At 43.0% G+C, this 19,378-nt stretch overlaps 1 long non-coding RNA gene across 2 annotated transcripts in view; it reads left to right on the plus strand.

Moving 5' to 3' along the window:
- LOC116765066 overlaps positions 1 to 14,921 on the plus strand; it is a 37,154-nt gene extending 22,233 nt beyond the window's left edge. Inside the window, exons 1-3 of one of the 2 annotated variants that reach the window (XR_004353127.1) lie at positions 8,284 to 9,570; positions 13,578 to 13,688; positions 14,475 to 14,921. This is a non-coding gene — a long non-coding RNA (uncharacterized LOC116765066). Of the gene's footprint in view, positions 1 to 8,283; positions 9,571 to 13,577 lie in introns of those variants that run through there. The other variant, XR_004353126.1, reaches the window with a different exon arrangement.
- The last annotated feature ends 4,457 nt before the right edge of the window (positions 14,922 to 19,378 follow it).

The raw sequence follows: 19,378 nt of genomic DNA on the forward strand, positions 1-19,378 counted from the left end.
TCAGTGTACCTGCCCCATTTATTTTAACAAACACAAAAACATTCGCATAATGTTTAACATTTGATGGACACAACCCTATATTATAGATACTATTGTTGTCCCAACTTACAGATGAGGAAACAGAGACATGGAAAAATTAAATTCTTTGCCAAGTTCCCACAACTACTAGATGGCAAAAACTGAGATTTGATCCTGGGCTTCCAGCATTTGAGCCCATACTTTCAGTTAGCAGCTCTCAGAGTTTTTGGTCTCAGGACCCCCTTATATTCTGAAAAAATGACTGAGCCAAAATGTATATGGACATACAAGGGCCCTAGAATATCTAAGAAACCTTGATAAAGAAAAAACTTTTTAATAAAAAAATGACTGGTTCTCAAAGTTGGAAGACTTAACCAGCATATTTCAACATTTACTACAAAACTACTGTAATTAACACAGAGTACTTTTGGAGCAAGGATAGATAAATGTACCACTGGAACAGAACAAAGAATCCGTAAATAGACCCACAGATGTATGTTTTCTTGATTTACATCAAAGGTGCCACTGTAATTACATGGGGGAATGATTTTGGAACAACTAATTGTGTGTATGGAGAAAAGTAAAGCCTGACCTTTAACTCAAACACAAAAATTTGTTAAGTATATCATAGACCTAAAATCAAAAGCTAAAACAATCAAACTTCCAAATAAAAGCATAGGAGAATATTTTCCTGGTATTGTGGTAAATAAAGTTTTTAATCAGATCACAAAATACACTAAACCAAATAAGAAAGATTGATAAATTTGACTTAAATTAGAACATCTGATCATCAAAATGCATCATTAAGAAAGTAAATAGGGGCTTCCCTGGTGGCGCAGTGGTTGAGAGTCTGCCTGCCGATGCAGGGGACACAGGTTCATGTCCCGGTCCAGGAAGATCCCACATGCCGCGGAGCGGCTAGGCCCGTGAGCCATGGCTGCTGAGCCTGCGCATCTGGAGCCTGTGCTCCTCTGCAACGCGAGAGGCCACAACAGTGAGAGAGGCCTGCATACCGCAAAAAAAAAAAAAATAAAAAAAATAAATAGGCCAGCTATAGAATGATAAAGAATTCATATACAGAATATACAAAGAACTTCTACAAATCAATAAGCTAAAGATAATTTTTTTTCCTATTCATCTTTTTTTTTCTTTAGGGTTTGAGGTAGAGGATTTTTTTTTAAGGTTTTTTTAAAATTGAAGTATAGTTAATTTACATTGTTGTATTTCAGGTATACAGCAAAGTGATTCAGTTATCTGTGTGTGTGTGTATGTACATACATATATACATATACACACATATATCCTTTTTTAGATTCTTTCCCATTATAGGTTATTTTAAGATATTGATTAATCTTCGCTATGTTGTACAGTAGGTCCTTGTTGTTTATCTATTTTATATATAGTAATGTGTATCTGTTAATCCCAAACTCCTAATTTATCTCTCCCCACCCCTTGCTTTCCCCTTTGGTAACCATAAGTTTGTTTTCTCTGTCTGCGAGTCTATTTCTGTTTTGTAAAGAAGTTCATTTGTATCATTTTTTGGATTCCACATATAAGTGATATAGTATTTATCTTTTTAAAACAAACAAAAGATTTGAACAAGCATTTCATGAAAGAGGATATTCAAATGACCAATTAATGTATCAAAGGGAACTCAGAATAATATCAAAGAAATGCAAATTAAAACCATAATAACACAATTAGCAGAATGGATAAAAAAATTTTAAACTTTCATTATCAAGTGTTGCTGAGGATGTGGAGTAACTGAAATTCTCATCCATTATGATTTGGCAGCTTCTAATAAAGCCAAACATAGACCTACTGTGGAACCCAACAATTCCACATCCAGGCATATGCTCAAGAAAAATTAATTCATATGGCCACCAAAGACTTGTACAAGAATGTTCATAGCAGCTTTATTCATAATAGTCAAAAACTGGACAAAATCCAAATGTCTGTCAACAGGAAAAGAAAACAATATGTGATATAGTTGTACAATGGAATATTACTGGCAATAATAAAAATGAACAGACTATTAATACACAGAATGACATGTATGAATCTTAAGAACGCTATGCTGAGAGAAAAAAGCCAGGCACAAAAGTATACATATTATGATTCCATTCATATGAAGTTAAGAACAAGCAAAACTAATCTATGATGACAGAAATCAGAATAATGGTGACCTCTGGTGGATTGGTGAGTCCTTCCATGATGATGGAAATGGCCTATAACTTGAATGTGGTGGAGGTTACATGGTGTATACATATGTAAAAATGAATTGAGCTGAATGTTTAAGATTTGTGTACTGTATGTAAATTATACATCAGTAAAACTTTAAATAAAAAGGACCTCCAAAGAGCCTTTGTTTATGTGAGTTATATCTATCAAATTTTATATTGGAAATTGAAATTGTAAAACTTTAAGGTATTAACTCATTTTTAAATAAAAAATAAAAAACTTACTACACATTAACATACATAATGTCTTTATGAAAAATAACTATTTTCTAAAACAAAAAATTAGAGGAGTGGCACTGTTATATATTTTTGCAAATTTCTTTAACGTCTGACTAAAATAAGACAGCTGGAAAAAAGACAGCTGAATTCTCAAACCTGCTTCTGCATTTAATGTGCTAAAATATCATGTTATGCAGCCTTTGGAAACTCTACTGTACACTTACAGGAGAAGGCAAGTGAAAAGACAAATGAAACTTATAAAAATAGTTTTAACCTCATGATTCTCTGGAAGTCTCAGAGACCCTAGAGTGCCCCATATTATACTTTGGGAACTGCTGCTCTGACCCACCCTCCTTTGCTGCCTTTTTAGCATGTTGCTAGAAGAGAAATGTAATATCCAAGTTTAGAATGGGGTTCATGTTAGCTATTTTATTACACAGATTCCTTAGTATCTCTCTCATTTTCCACAGTTCTACCCCTGCCTCCCCTACGTTTTCCAGGGCCAATAAGTTTGGAGATGAGGACTTCTCTTCCTCTTGGCCCTTGTCCTCTCTGTAGTGGAGGCTATATTCCAGCAAGCGGGTAGATGTTAACAATAGGACACATGAGCATGGCAGGGGATGACTTTGATCATTATCCACCCTCTTAGCATAATTATCATCATAAGTTGCTGCAAGAATTAGTTTTTGTTTCATCTCTCAACTCACAGGTCACCCCTATGACTGTATAGGAAGCACCTTGGTTAGTGACTTAGTAACCTCAGCTGTCTCACACCAGTTCACATCACTGTCCTTTCCAGAGGCAGGACTGCCTTAAGGACCTTGACATGGCACTCTTTTGCTTTCTTAGTGTGTCTTTAGTTATAGTTTAGAGCTGCTGGGTACAGCCAGATGACTGTAGGTACTGGTTGGCTTTCTGAGATGCATCTAATATGAGAGTAAGACATACGCTTCAGAACAATTTTTTCCAACATCTTTTAATGAAAAATTTCAAACATACAAGAGAGTTGAAAGAATTTTATGGTAAAAACCAATATACTCATCATCTGAATTTTACAATTTACATTTTACTATATTGCTTTATCATATATCTGTCTATCCATCCCTCCATCCATAAATGATTTTTTATGCATTTCAAAGTAAGTTGCAGACATAAATACACTACACTCCTCAATGCTTCAGCATGCATACGTTTAACTAGAATTTAATGTTTGTGTAGAGGGTTGGGTTTTTTTTCAGGTAAACTTCATATATGGTTTACCCAAAGGAGCTGAAAACTATGTCCACATAAAAACCTGCACATGGATGTTTATAGCAGCTTTATTCATAATTGCCAAAACTTGGAAGCAACCAAGATGCCCTTCAGTAGATGAATGGATAAATGAACTGTGGTACCTGCAGACAATGGATTATTTTTCAGCACTAAAAAGAAATGCATTTCAAGCCATGAAAAACAAATGAAGGAACCTTAAATGCATATTACTAAGTGAAAGAAGCCAATCTGAAAAGGCTACATACGGTATGATTCCAACAGTATGACATTCTGGAAAACGCAAAGCTATGGAGATAGTAAAAAGATTAGTGGTTGCCAGAGGTTAGAGGGGAGGGAAGGATGAATAGGCAAAGCACAGAGGATTTTTAGCATGGTGAAACTGTTCTGTATGATACTACAATCCTGGTATGTTATTATGTATTTGCCCAAACCCATAGAATATACAAAACCAAAAGTAAACCCTAATGTAAACCACAGACTTTGGGCAATTATGATATGTCAATGTAGGTTCATCAGTTATAACAAATGTACTACTCTAGTGAGTGATGTTGATAATGGGGCAGGCTGAGCATATGTGGGGGTAGGGAATATATGGGAAATCTCTGTCAGTTCTTCTCAATTTTGCTGTGAACCTAAAACTGCTCTAGGGACTTCCCTGGTGGCGCAATGGGTAAGAATCCACCTGCCAATGCAGGGAACATGGGTTCGATACCTGGTCCAGGAAGATCCCACAGGCTGCAGAGCAGCTAAACCTGTAAGCCACAACTATTGAGCCTGTGCTCTAGAGCCGACGAGCCACAACTACTGAGCCCACGCGCCCTGGAGACCACGCACCACAACTACTGAGCCGATGCACCGCAACTACTGAAGCCCGCACACCTAGAGCCTGTGCTCCACAACAAGAGAAGCCACCACAATGAGAAGCCCGTGCACTGCAAGGAAGAGTCGCCCCCACTCACTGCAACTAGAAAAAGCCAGCACACAGCAACGAAGACCAAGCCAAAAATAAATTAATTAAAAACAAAAAAAAACTGCTCTAAAACAAAATTATCTTAAAAAAAATAAGTCCTGTCAGAAGAATGAGCTCTCCAGAAGACAAAGGCTGCTTTCATTTAAAAAAATTCATGTACAGTAAGTGGACAAATTGTAAGTACAGCATTTGGTTAGTTCTGACAAATATGTTCACATGTGTATCCCATGTAGAATTGTAAAATATGACTATCACTCCAGAGTTGGTCCTCTTCAGTGAATCCCTGACCCCACCACACTCCCGGAGACAGGTACCTGTTTTCAGAATAATTTTTAACTTATACCCAGTGAAATTCTTTTTCAAATTAAATTCAGAAATCTCTGGATTACTTGGGCTTATTGTTCTTGGTTATAGACTCTCTAGAAGTCACAGAAAATTTCCAGCCTTTCCTTAGATGATAAGATATTTTGTGTAAATGACTTTATCTGTAAGTTATTTTTTAAATTTACTTTTTATTTTATATTAGAGTATAGCTGATTTACAATGTTGTGTTAGTTTCAGGTGTACAAAGTGATTCAGCTATGCATATATCCATTCTTTTTCAGATTCTTTTCCCATACAGGTTATTACACATTATTGAGTAGAATTCCCTGTGCTATACAGTAGGTCCTTGTTGATTATCTTACATATAATAGTGTGTATATGTTAATCCCAAACTCCTAATTTATTCCTCTCCCCACCTTTCCTCTTTCGTAACCATAAGTTTGTTTTTGAAGTCTGTGAATAAGTTTGTTTTGTAAATAAGTTCAGTTGTATCATTTTTTTGGATCCCACGCATAAGTGATATCATAGGATATTTGTCTTTCTCTGTCTGACTTCACTTAGTGTGATAATCTCTAGGTCCATCCATGTTGCTGCAAATGGCATTTCACTCTTTCTTATGGCTGAGTAATATTCCATTGTATATATGTACATCTTCTTTACCCATTCCTCTGTTGATGGACATTTAGGTTGCTTCCATGTATTGGCTATTGTACATACTGCTGCAATGAACATTGGGGTGCATGTATCTTTTCGAATTACGTTTTTCTTCAGATATACGCCCAGGAGTGAGACTGCTAGATCATATGGCAACTCTTTTCAATTTTTTAAGGAACCGTCATACTGTTCTCTATAGTGGCTGTACCAGTTTACATTCCCACCAACAGTGTAAGAGAGTTCCCTTTTCTCTACACCCTCTCCAGCATTTCTTATTTGTAGACTTTTAAATCATGGCCATTCTGACTAGTGTGAGGTGGTACCTCATTGTAGTTTTGTTTTGCATTTCTCTAATAATTAGCGATGCTGAGCATCTTTTCATGTGCCTCTTGGCCATCTGTATGTCTTCTTTGGAGAAATGTCTATTTAGATCTTCTGCCCATTTTTTGATTAGGTTGTTTGTTGTTTTGATATTGAGCTGCATGAGCTGTTTGTATATTTTGGAGATTAATCCCTTGTTGGTTGCTTCATTTGCAAATATTTTCTTCCATTCATTGGGTTGTCTTTTCGTTTTGTTTATGGTTTTCCTTTGGTGTGCAAAAGCTTGTAAATTTGATTAGGTCCTGTTTGTTTATTTCTGTTTTTATACTGAGTTATTTTAAATTATGAAACAGAAGAACTGATCTTCAAGCACAGAATAGGTGTTCAATATAAGCTTTTTATTTCCATAATTCTAAACTGCATGGACCTGAGAAAAATGTATTTAATGGGCAAAACTTTCAAAAGAAAAGAAAAAGTAAGTCACTGTCACTCATTCCTATATAGCAATAGTCCAGTGAAGGCAAAGCTCTCAATGTATTGTACAAGGTGAAAAAGCAGCTCTCAGGCTTCAGAGTTGCAGGATATTATTAAAGCCCTGTGACCATAAACCAGGCTGGCCTTAGTGCCTCTTTCCCAGACAGTCTTATTTAACATCAGCACTCCAAGCAGGGCAGGTCAGACCTTTCAGAGCCAGGAAAATACCTCCTGCAGTGCTTAATCATACACATCTTGAGGCTTGTGGATAAACTCTTTATCAAACGAAGGCTTGAGTCCCAAACAGGTACTGAGTGGCTCATTTATTCCTTCTTTTGTCCCACCAAAATGATTTTTTTAGTGCATGGACAATTCTGCAGAGATTTATTAAGTCCTCATATAGACCTATTCCTGTGGAGCATATGATGATGAAAAATATTCTCAATTTCAAGGGGTTTTATGTTTTAGGGGGAGAACCAGGTAGAGGAGAATTCCAATTAAGAGGAGGTAGGGCATGATGGAGAGGGAACTTCTGGAAGAGGGAAAATCTGAACTAGACCTTGAAAGATTGGTAAGGTTTCTTTTTTTACAAATATGGATGAGAAGAAAGAGCAAATAATTTTTCATACTGCAGCCCGAGTGATGTTTATGAAGCACAAATCTGATCATTACATTCCTCTACCTAAAGCCCTTCATCGATGAGAAATATTAACACTTGTGTTTTATGAGATAATAGTGCCTGGCACACAGTGGATGAGGAAACTGAGGCCCAGTAGGGGCCGTGCCCTCCCCAGAGCTAGGTACTTAATGGCAGAACCAGACTGGGACTTAGTCCCCTAGGAAATACTCCTCTCCTTAGGCACCTCAGTAGCCATTTTAGGTTCAAGAAAATAAATCAGCATCCTAGGATACAAGTATATCTGGGCTGTGGAGGACCATACAGCCATTCAAACCGGTGGGCACATCTGCATGTAATCAGCCAGAAGGAAATTCAAGATTACTGCTAATTCAGTAAGGGAAGTTGCAGAAATTATAGGTAGCATAATCCTGTTTTCACAAAACTAATGAAGTTTGTGAGTGGCAGGAAGAGGTCTGGAATGATAACACCAATGTGCTAGCTGAGGAGGGGGGATTTGGCAGAGGAACTTTCACTTGTTAACATATACATTTCTTTGTTGCTAGAGTTTGTTTTGGTGGTGGGTGGTCATCTTGTTTTATTTACAAGGAGCATGCGTTTTGTTTCTAATTAAAAAGGCAGGCAAAACCAAACTCTCCGCTGACCCTCAGGATTGTGTCCAAACTCCTTACTGAGGCCCCTCTTGATCCACCTGCCTTCACGCCTCTTCTCCCCCTTCCAGTTTCGCCTGCATCCGAGCTCCAGCTCCCAGAACTCAGGGCTCTGCCTTCTGGACTGTGAGCTTCTTCTTCTCTCTACCCTTCTTTTCCCCTTCTCTCCGTGGGGCTTTTATTTATCCTTCAGGGCTGGTGCTTCCTGAAATACTTTCTTCCCTATTGTTTGGCACCATGTTGCCTTCGTTTTCCTTTTTCTTTTCCTTCCTGCCCCCTTTGGCAGCTCATTTCTTCTCCCTGGCCTTTTAGCTCAGTCCTTGGCCGCCTGTTCTCTCTCGGGCGGAGCTCCTTCCCATCCACTGCTTCCGTTCCATCGCTCTGCCTCAACTCTCACACGTCCAACCCCAGGCCACACTTCCCTCTGAGCACGACATTTGGAGAGCCTTCTTCAGAACTAACCCCCCCCCGCCCCGACTTCCCCGGGACACACATACCCTCAGCAGGTGACACTGTTGTCCTTCCTGTGTACTTCTCCCCTCTCTGCAGCCCAGACACTTTTCTTTATTGCACTGCTGCTCCCTTCTCACCCAGAGCACGATGGCCCTGTACCTCCTCCAGAAGGCTCTTAAAAACACAGCTCTGGTGTTCCCCCTATTGAAAATCCTTCAGAGGCTTCCCGCGGCTCTGAGGACAAAGACCTTACTCTTCAACCTCAGGTTCAGCTTATCTGACCCGAGCTCACATCCCCCTGTGCCCCCTGCACACCAGCCCCACTGGCCTTTCAATGCTTCCCTCTAAAGGGCCTTGCTTCTGAGACCACTGCCCTGCCGACCTGGCCCTCCTCACAACCTCCCTGCACCCTGGTTGGTGCCTAGTTACCACCTCTCTCTTTCCACATAAATCACACTGCTCAAGGAAACCTTTCCTGATGCCCAAACTAGACCAAACCCCTGATGGGGCGCTCAGAGCCCCACCACTTTCCTTCACAGTCCTCCTCACCGTTTGCTATGAAGGTTTGCAAATTCATGGGTTCACTAGACTGAAAGCCCAGGCTAGGGACTGTGCCTGTTTTCCTCCATTTGTGTCCCCCAGACCTAGCAAGGACAGGCACTCAATAACAGAAATGTGAAAGTTGAGGGAGAGGAAACAGATGAGGAGAGTTAAGGGGAGAAAGTCCATGGGGTCAAGAATAGCTGAGTATGCCTGGTAGGCCAGCTGATGTCAGTCAGACCAAGGAATCTGGGTTGTATTTTGTGAATCAAAGGAGGTCAGCCAAGCTTCCAGGGCAGGACAGCTGAATTATATGATCAGCTCAACAGTGTAAATGGGATGACTTAGTACATTCCAAAAAGCCTTCAACAGTTTGGATTGATATTGGCTATGTCTCTGAGAAAAGGAATTGGGGATGGATTTTATTTTCTGTGTGCTGTGCTTGAAGTCTTTGGTGTTACTACTGTAGGTGAACGACACTGGAGGACTTCTCATTCAGCGGTCTGAGTGCTTCATCCATTAGCTCGTTAGGACGGGAAAGCCTTTGACGATAGCCGGCGGAGCATTTCTGTACCTTTCTTTAGCAAGGAGTCCAAACATTTTTTGAGTTCAATTTTTTTTTTAAAACAGGTGTTTACTAAAGTGAGCAAGGATCTTCTGCAGCTGTTTGGAGCCTGAGTGGCAGATGACACCAACTAACTGGGGACAAGTATGAGTTACACCCCAAAGGCTGCTGCAGCAGGATGCCCAGACAGCACATAGACCACCTCCACACCTGCAGAGCTGAGAGGATGTCAGGTAAGGGGTCCATAGTTGCTCAGTAATGAGGCTTGTGAGAGAAATACTTTAACTGGAGGTGAGGCCTTGATGGCAGTTTTGGCTTCGGAAGCAAGGTTGGGGTCATCATTCAGCTGCCTCTCCCTCCACCTCCTGAGGGGCCCTAGGTTTTATTTATTTATTTTTATTTTATTTTTGGCTGTGTCGGGTCTTAGTTGCGGCGTGCAAGCTTCTCTCTAGTTGTGGCACACAGGCTCTGTAGTTGTGGCTCATGGGCCTCTAGTTGTGGCTCACATGCTCAGTAGTCGTGGCACACGGGCTTAGTTGCCCCGCAGCATGTGGGATATTAGTTCCTCGACCAGGGATCGAACCTACATCCCCTGCATTGGAAGGCAGATTCTTAACCACTGGACCACCAGGGAAGTCCCCTTAGGTTATATTTAAGTAGACTGCCTTCCCTACCTATAACTGTTGAGTTCATAGCAATCCAAACGTGCCTCCACTCTAAGCTATAAAGAAACAATTAACCATAGTTAATGGCCCATAATTTGTTACTTCTGTATTCTATTCCCAAGGTTCCCTCCTAAGTTATTACCCATGAAGAAACATAAAACTGTATTTCACAGAAACAAAGTGAGCTCTTTTTTGCTTTATTTCCCTCTGATTTAAAACAGTGGGTCTTCCTAGATGGAAAAGAGGTTCATCCCCACAGATGGGAAAGGCTACCACTCAGTGTTTTGCACCATTACAATGCAGACACATGGACAGGACCAGCTACAGAATTTGCAGGGCCCAGTCCAAAATGAAAATGAGGCCTCTTGTTAAATATAGTGGGAATTTCAAAACTGCAATAGAAGTGCATTAAACCGAGGGCAAGGTCCTTCTGAGTGCGGGGCCCTGTGTGACTGCAGAGGCTGTGCACACACCAAATGTTCTAGGTACTAGGAGGATGTGGGGTTGGGGGGGGAACTCTACCCCGAGAAGCTCAATGCGTGGGGCGGGGGGGAACTCTACCCCGAGAAGCTCAATGCGTGGAGCGGGGGGAACTCTACCCCGAGAAGCTCAATGCGGGGGTGGGGGGGGAACGCTACCCCGAGAAGCTCAAGCATAGGAGCAGCTCCTTCCCTGGCAGAGAGCCTCTGCAGAGGAGGGAGCGTCAGGAGACGTGGACAAAGCATGGGGTGGCCAGAGGGCCACTGCTGAGGGAGCAGATGGTGTGGCCAAGGACAGCGTTCTCTTGGTGGTCCTCCCAGTTCTGATCTGCTTGGGGTTTGGTTATTAGAGGGCCCATGGATCAGAAAGGAATTGGGGTGCTTTAGAAAACTAGAAGGAAGGGGCAACAAATGAGTGTAGAAAACATTGGGATTGAGGAGGCATGAAGAGAGGGAGCTTCTAGAATGGAATTATCCCTGTTTTATTTTCATTTAATCAACCAATCTTTTTTTTTTTTTTAACTGAAGTAGAATATCAAATTTAGATGATTTTTCCCCCTAAACCTACTCCTCCCCATTCTCCATTTTAGTAAATGATCCAACTGGATGGATCACTGTCCATCCAGGTGATCCAGGCAGAAACCTGGAGTCTGGTTCCTCCTCCTCCTTTGCCTCAACAGTGCTCACTGAATCCTGTTAGTTCTCTCTTCAGGGTCCTTCTTGGGCCTGCACATTGGATACCTCTGTATCCAATGATGCCACCACCACTTCTTGCCATGACTGACAGCAGCCTCCTCACTGCCTGGCTTTTGAATCATGCAGACTAGAGTTCAAGTCCTCATTCTGCCACATGTTAGCTGAGTGACCTTGGATAGGGCTCTTCACCTTTCTGAGCCTCAGTTTCTTCATCTGTAAAATGGGAATAATAATACAAAGGGTTGTTGTCTGGACTAAATGAAATGACGAAAGTGTCTTAGCACACAGTACATGCTCAATGAATTAGCTTCTTGTCTCTTTCCCTCTTCATTCCTCAGGCCTTAGTTTATACATTACTTCCCTAGGAACCCCTCTGCTGACTTGCTGCAAGTTCCCACAGATCCCCAGACTGCTCTGCAGCGTTCATCACACTTACCTGTCTTTTGTCCACAGTCTTCTCCATGAGCACAGGATTCTGGCTTTCTCTGCCTACTGAGGTGCCCTGACATGAAGTAGGAATCATATTTTGTTATTTGACTGGTATCCCTGTATATAATCAAAGGTTCCCAGCCATGGGGTCTCTGTAATGTCCCCCCACCAACTCTAGGTAAGCGGGTAGATGACCATAAACAAACGATGGAAACCAAGAGCATCCTACCCAATATAAGTTAAACCTAGGGCACTGGGGCAACTCGTCATAGCAGATCCCGTTCATGAGAAGCAGACCTAGGTCAGGTAAGGCCCATTCAAGGCCAGCCTGACCAAGCCAGGAAGCCAGTGCTCCAGATCAACACAAACTTCCCTGGGAAGGCAATGAGGCTGGGCTAAGGAAGGGACAGCACTACGGGCAGGACCACCCGCCCTGGAGAAGGAATGAAGGTGGCCCCCATTCACTGACCCAGGGCCACCTGAGTAGTTGGGCCAACCCTTCTCCTCAGGCCTTGACAGCTCCCCACTAGATATCCCCCACTGAGGCCAGTCAATTGCATGAGAGGTATGCACACCAAGGGGCTGACGCCCTGAGAAGCCCAAGGTGGAGGGGCTGAGTTTTTTGTTTTCTGAACTTTGAAATAACATATACGTAGAAAAGTACATTAAAAATCTGTAGTTTATACTCCAATAAAGATGTTAAAAATTTTTTTAAAAAAATCTGTAGAGGCTGATGAGTTATCAGATGAGCATCATGAAACCCACTACTCTGATCAGTACCTAAAGCATCTCCAGCACTCTGGAAGCCCACTTACCCTCCCCAACCCTGCTCGCTCCAACCCCTAGAGATGACCAAGGCCCTGGCTTTTGTTGTTACCATACCTTGGCATCTGAAATAATACTTTTGCCTGGTTTTGAACTTTTAAAGAATGGAATCATAGAGCACATAATATTGTTCTTTTTTCTGTTCAGTATTATGTGAGATTCATCTGTGTGTTTGTATGTGTAACTAGTTTATTCATTCATTGCTGTGTTAGATCTTGTAGATGAATGTTTCACAAATTGTTTATCCCTTGCTCTGTTGATGGACATTTGTGCTGTTTCTGGCTTGTGTATTTTATTGCCTTAGTTTGAGGCTGTCCTGGATGACTTGCAGAGGCAAGGGGAGTTTGGAGCAGAAGGGAAAGGAGGGGGAGAGGCAGGAGGAGCTCTGGGCATGGGGGCAGGGCAGGTGAGAGGGACTCTCAGGTCAGATAGGGCTGTGGAAGTACAGTGGGGCTGATGGCACCGTGGAGGAAAGGGTGCCAGAGGGCTCCTTTGAAAGTTTGCTCCTACTCAGAGACTAGAGGAGTGCAGTTCCCCTCTGAGGGCAAGTGTTCTGCGTGCTGAAGGCCATGGTCATGTGGTTCAGCAGGCAGGAGTTCAACTCCTCCACCTTCTGGACCTGCTGCCTGAGCCCACTTCTCTGCTCCCCATGGGGTGCAGGGCCGGCTCTGCATGCCTAGAGAGAAAGCCAGGCAGGGCAGCTGATAGCAAAATATTGCCCTAGGGGGACAGAGGCAACACCACAAACTGGCCAGGGAGTCACCTCTGGTGCCTCTTTCTCAGGATGGGCAGACATCAAGAGATTTGTGTTTGGGAAGTTCAGGGATCACCACTGCCCATCCAGACACTGACCAGAATGGAGGTAAGGCAGCAGAGCCCCGAAGGGAAGGGGCCAGCATGGCTGACTGCTTGCCCAGCCCTCACCTGCCCTGGAAGCAAGGCCACCCCGTGGAGCCCACCTCTTGGAGACTCCCAGCAGCCCCGGGCAGAGCTCCCACCCCAGCAAGAGAACCTGTCCCTGGTAACACTCCACCCACTTAAGTGGCTGGATCTTAAGTATTTCACCTTGGGAACCATCTTGGCTGGAGATGGCCGGGAGTCCCTATCACCCCTGAAAGACCTGACATGTTTCCCTCCTCCCTCCAGCTGAGCAGGTACAGGTAAGAAGAGAAGTTCTCTTGCCTTGGAGCAGTACGGCTGCCTGGGAAACAAGAAGGGTTCCTGCCGCTTCCAGCTCTGGACGACGTGTGAAAGCAGGTAAGGTGGGGGCCTCAGGCAGAGCAGAAGTTCAAGTGTGGGCTTTGCAGGATGCTACCGCTCACGCCCTCAAAGTCAGGGCAACTAGACTTTGTAAAACATGATCTATTTCCTCCTTGGATCCTCAACAGCTTTGTGGGTTGACTAGACAAACTTCCCCATAGAGGAGAAATTAAAGCAGAGTAGAGTGGTCAAGGCTACACCCTAAATCATCAATGAAGGGGCTAGAACACAGGTCCCACAATCTCTGGGTCAGGGCAGCACAGAGCTACGCACACACAGGCATGTGCCTAGGCAGACACCCAGCTCTGGCTTCTTGGGCTAAGAGTTGCCTTGACCCCTGACACCTTGACACCTGCCTTGGGGAGGAATTCAACTCTTCCTAGCAGGGCTTGGGAGAGAGGATGGCAAAGTGACATCAGTGTTCACATCTGCTCCAAGCTGGCTGGGAAGGAAATGCTGACATCCTAGCACACAGAAGACAAAAGGCAAGACCGGTGCTGCAGGCCTTTTGGTTCAGCCATCCTTTCAACTGACAAGACTGGGCAAGCAGTCCTCAGGCCCATGAGAACCAGTCCCCAAGTTAATGCCTCAGAGCTGCACAGGGTGGATATAAGGGTATGCATGTGAGGTGGCCTTGCACACTGGTTCAGATGGGCATACCTGATGCCTTAGCAGTTTCTCCAAGCCCCTGGGGAAGGATGACTTCGCTGCATTTCTGGCAGAGACTCATAATGGAACTGTTTAAAGTGTCTCCATTTTAAGTACCGATTTATAAATTTCCAGGGAAGCAGGTGTGGAAGGAGGGCACAGAAGAGGCACCTCAGGAACACCAATACCAACATAGGCACAGGGAAAGGATGGTCTGGCGCAGCCTCTAAGGCCAACTGCAGAGGCAGAAGAGCCAGCAGGTATGGATAGTCCTTGGGGACACCCAAGAACGTGCTGGGGGGCAGAAGTCTGAGGCAGCAGTTGGCTGGTTTATCAACTCAAGTGAAAGAATAGAAAGAATTATGCTACCCAGGTCAGGTCCCAAGGGCCGACAGGGACTTCAAAATTGGGAGCCTCCCCAGTATAGAGTATGTGCCAGTGAGTACCAGAATCTTCTGGGTGACTTGAAAGAACCTCTAGTTCTAGGGACTGATTTTCCAATGGGCAAAATACAGTAGGGGAACCATTTATAATTAACTCACATCTGTTTTAATTTGGATGACGAAGGCTTAATATGTTCAGCCACCATGGGCTCCTTTGGCATTGGAGATGAAAGGAGGACAAGCTGAAGGCAAGGTCTTCACTCCTTTTCCAACCTTGGGCTCGCTTGCCAGGTAGTGAACACAATCTGGCCCAGGCCTTAGACATCCATGCTGGGCAGAGGTAAGGCCCACCTCGCTCTACCTCCCCCCTCAGCCTGGAGAGCTGGCTGGTCTGCATATCTTAAAGCTTGGTCAGTCTTCAGTCAGGAACCTAAAACTCATCACCTGTTCAGCAAAGTGAGGCCACATCAGTCTCCACAGGACTCAGAGTTCTTAGATGCCACCCCAACTCCAACAAGCAATTTCTTTCTCTTGGCCCCCTTTCCCATTGCTTTTATAGGACTTTAAAGCAGCAGTGCACCTGCAGACTTGCATCCATTAAAAAAAATATATTTTAAGTTCATGAACTTTAAAGTCTTTGAGTAGTGATAAACTTGCACTTTATTTTACTCAGATCAGAATGTTAACTCTGTAAGGTGGAAGACCCAGGGCAGGGCCAGTCATCTTCTAGTTTTTAATACAGGGTGGGACAGAAGCTCGGTCTGGCTCTGACCATTCAGAATGTCCACCAGCAGCCAGAGACAGAAATGTCACCTCATTTCATGGATGGTGGAAAGGGGAGCACTTTCTAGGCACTCACTGTCAACCCCCCCCTTTGTGGCCAGTGCTCTGCTCTAGATAAGGAAATGCTCAGTTCCTCAGCACCCACGGGCAACTCAGCTGGTGCTGCGGGGTTGGATTCCAGCCCAAGTTTGTGGGCTCAGAAACCCCAGGTTCTTTCCACCAAACGAGTGGTTTTGAAACTGGCTCTTGTGGCAGTGCTTCAGAGGTTCCCTGTAAAGTGTCATCTTAAATTTTAAAAGTCGTCTGTAACACGTACACTCAGATGTAAAACATGCATTGCTTAGGCTGCCTGAGACCTCAGGTAAGGCCTCCATTATTGTGCTGGCTTCTCAGGTCGCTGATGCAGAAGGTGCAAGCCTTGTGCTGGGATTGCCACACCCAGCTGCAACTCAGTGCTATGGCTCTCACCATAGTACAGTTTTAGTGATTATAACCTTCGTGTGTTTCTTACCTGATGTATGGAGGATAAGGGCTGAAAGCAGGTATTGGATATTCCTCTTGATCTTTTTTCAAGTATCTACTTCAGTTTTGTCCATAACTAGAGATTGCAGACAACCTATGACTATTTCCACTTACACAGATAAAAATCAGGATTTTTTCCTCCATACCATACCAAACAAAATCACATATAAATTGGACACCGAGATAGCTCACAACCCATTTGCACTAGTCAAAAATGCTCCCCCCACTACCCTTGCCACCCCACTAGTTTAAGACATGACTTGAACTTAGTTCATGCTATTAACACTTTTTATGTACATGAAAGGTTTAAAAGAAAAACAGAAATACTGCATTACAATATCAAAGCCTTTTGATTTGGGTTACCAGGGAGAGGAGGGCTCACAGTTTAAGCCTTCTGGTAGTGACTACTAAGCTCTTTTCCAAGATTTCTGGTTTGGCTAACTCAAAGAGAACCAGGTTAGAGTAACTATTTATCTAAGGCTGCTTTCTGGAAACCCAAGAGCACTGAGGGGAAGGGGGCAGGAGAGAATGTTTCTTATTCAGATTCTTCTGTTTATTCACTGGTAACTGTGGATGAATCTTTGCTGCTCCCTGAAACTTGGTTTTCTCAACAAAATATCACAAATGGATTAAATACCTAAATGTAAGACCGGATACTATAGAGGAAAACATAGGTAGAATACACTGACATAAATTGCATCAATATCTTTTTCAGTCTATCTCCCAGAGTAATGGGAATAAAAACAAAAATAAGCAAACAGGACCTAATTAAACTCAAAAGCTTTTACACAACAAAGGAAACCACAAACAAAAAGACAACCCAAAGCATGGGAGAAAATATTCGCAAACAGCGCGACTGACAAGGAATTAGTCTCCAAAATATACAAACAGCTCATGCAGCTCAATGTCAAAAAAAAAAAGCAAACAACCCAATCAAAAAATAGGTAGAAGACCTAAACAGACATGTCTCCAAGACGACATACAGATGGCCAAAAGGCACATGGATAGATGCTCAACACTGCTAATTATTAGAGAAATGCAAATCAAAACTACAATGAGATATCACCTCACACCGGACAGAATGGCCATCATCAAAAAAATCTACAAACAATAAATGATGGAGAGGGTGTGGAGAAAAGGGAACCCTCCTATACTGTTGGTGGGAACATACATTGGTACAGCCACTATGGAGAACAGTATGGAGGTTCCTTAAACTAATAAAAGCTACCACATGATCTAGTAATCCCACTCCTGGGCTTATATCCAGAGAAAAACATGGCTCGAAAGGATACAGGCACCCCAGTGTTCGTTGCAGCACTGTTTACGATAGCCAAGACATGGAAGCAACCTGAATGTCCATCGACTGATGAGTGGATAAAGAAGATGTGGTACAACAGAATGTTAGTCAATTAAAAAGAATGAAATGACGCCATTTGCAGCAACACAGATGATGGGCCTGGAGATTATCATACTAGGTGAAGTAAGTCAGAGAAATACAAATATATGATATTATGTGGAATGTAAAAAAAAGATACAAATGAACTTATTTACAAAACAAACAGTTTCACAGACTTAGAGAATGAACTTGGGGGAAGGGTGGCGGGGGAGGATAGATTGGGAGTTTGGGATTCAGATGTACACACCGCTATATTTAAAACAGATAACCAACAAGGACCTACTGTAAAAAATAAAAAATTAAATTTAAAAAAATCAGGAGGTTGGATTAAATCAATGATTTCAGACTTTCATTTTAATCATCAGAACCTTTCTTCAAATCACATCACATCTTACTTGGAAGCCTAATACTGAATGGGACAGAAGGCTCGCTCCCCACAGAACAGCATGAAAACCACAAAACTACACTATCTAAGGTCCCTCCCCTCTACCTCTAATACCAGGATTTCAAGTCCCAGGCCTCTGAAACACAGATGCTGACTCCTGCTGCCCCCTCCTGGCCAGGCCCCTCCCTGTCTCTTGAACAGACTAAGGAGTGGAGCTGTTTTATCCCATGCACCTAAAACACTGGTCACAAGACTGACTAGAGAACCACAGTGGCAAGGGGCTGAACAACTGTTTGTGGGTGAAAACGACATTTACTTAGTTTACATGGTCACGGAGGCTATAGCAGAATCAATGCTGTTACAATAGTGGGCACTACTGTCAGCAGCAACACGACGTTTTTAACCAGAATCTGAGCCTCATGGGTTCAGTTTGCATTTAAAAAAAAAAAAAACCAGTCAGGAAGAGTGAAAGGTCAATTCTGAATGCCAGTGTAAAACAAATTTCACTGAAAATACAACTGAAATGCAACTGCTATGAGCACTATAAGAGAAGCTAAGAACTTCGATATGATAAAAAAGTGGTAAATAAAATACAACAGCAGCATTAAAAAACTTTGTAATTTCTACTAAAGAGGGTACCCCTTCCCTTTCCTCCTCATGCCTCCGACAACTGCCTAGTCTGGAAGAGCCCTGTTCAACCAGGGAGGGAGCTGGTATTTGCACAAATGTGCAGCAGATGAACTCCACACAAGGGAGAGGACCAAGGTGTAAGTGTGGTTGTGTACCGGGGGCAGGGAGACTCCTGTTTAAGAGTCAGAGGCTTAGGAGCGTAGCCACCTACTCCTGCTAGATGCCTCTCACACATTCTGGTCCTGCCCTCCAGACATCTCATCAGTAACCTCGACTTTGAACAAATGTTCTTAGAAAATGTGACTAGAAATTAAACAGCTGGGACTCCTGCCATATTTTCCAAACTCCAAATGGAGACTCAAGTCATTTTGCGCCACAGTCCAGGTCCATTTTCACTCATTGTTAGCCCTACCCTCAGCTAATGCAGTCGGGTGGGTACAGCTGCAGCCCTGGAGACAGATCACTTGAACAGGTACCAGCAAAATGAAAAGTCCTGCAACAGCACCTTCAAAGCAGCCCTTGTTCTTAAGACATCAGCAGAGGTCATGGCTACAGTTAACAATCTCCCAGCCTCATGTGCAGTGGCCAAGTATATCAGCTGTCTCAAGGACAGTGGCCTGAAACCATATTCTAGGGTTTATCCTCAATTCCCATTTTGATATTTTTTAATAGCTGGAAATTAACAAATGCTCTGGGGCAGCATTTTGTTCATTCCCCTTTAAATCCGCCACAGTACCTTTTTAATTCTTAGAATATTATTCTCTGCTAACATAGAAATGAACAATGAGCATATTAGCAAAATAAAGAATTTTCTGTACACCTTTACTAGGAAGTCTCAGTGGATTAAGGCAGTCCTATCATTTTTTGGACTGGGATTAAGGACACCGAAGTACAGAAGGAGGGGAAAAATTCAGAGATGAAGAGGACATCCTGGCATCTC

This window comes from Phocoena sinus, chromosome 14 (assembly GCF_008692025.1).
Source record: "Phocoena sinus isolate mPhoSin1 chromosome 14, mPhoSin1.pri, whole genome shotgun sequence".
Lineage (NCBI taxonomy): Eukaryota > Metazoa > Chordata > Mammalia > Artiodactyla > Phocoenidae > Phocoena > Phocoena sinus.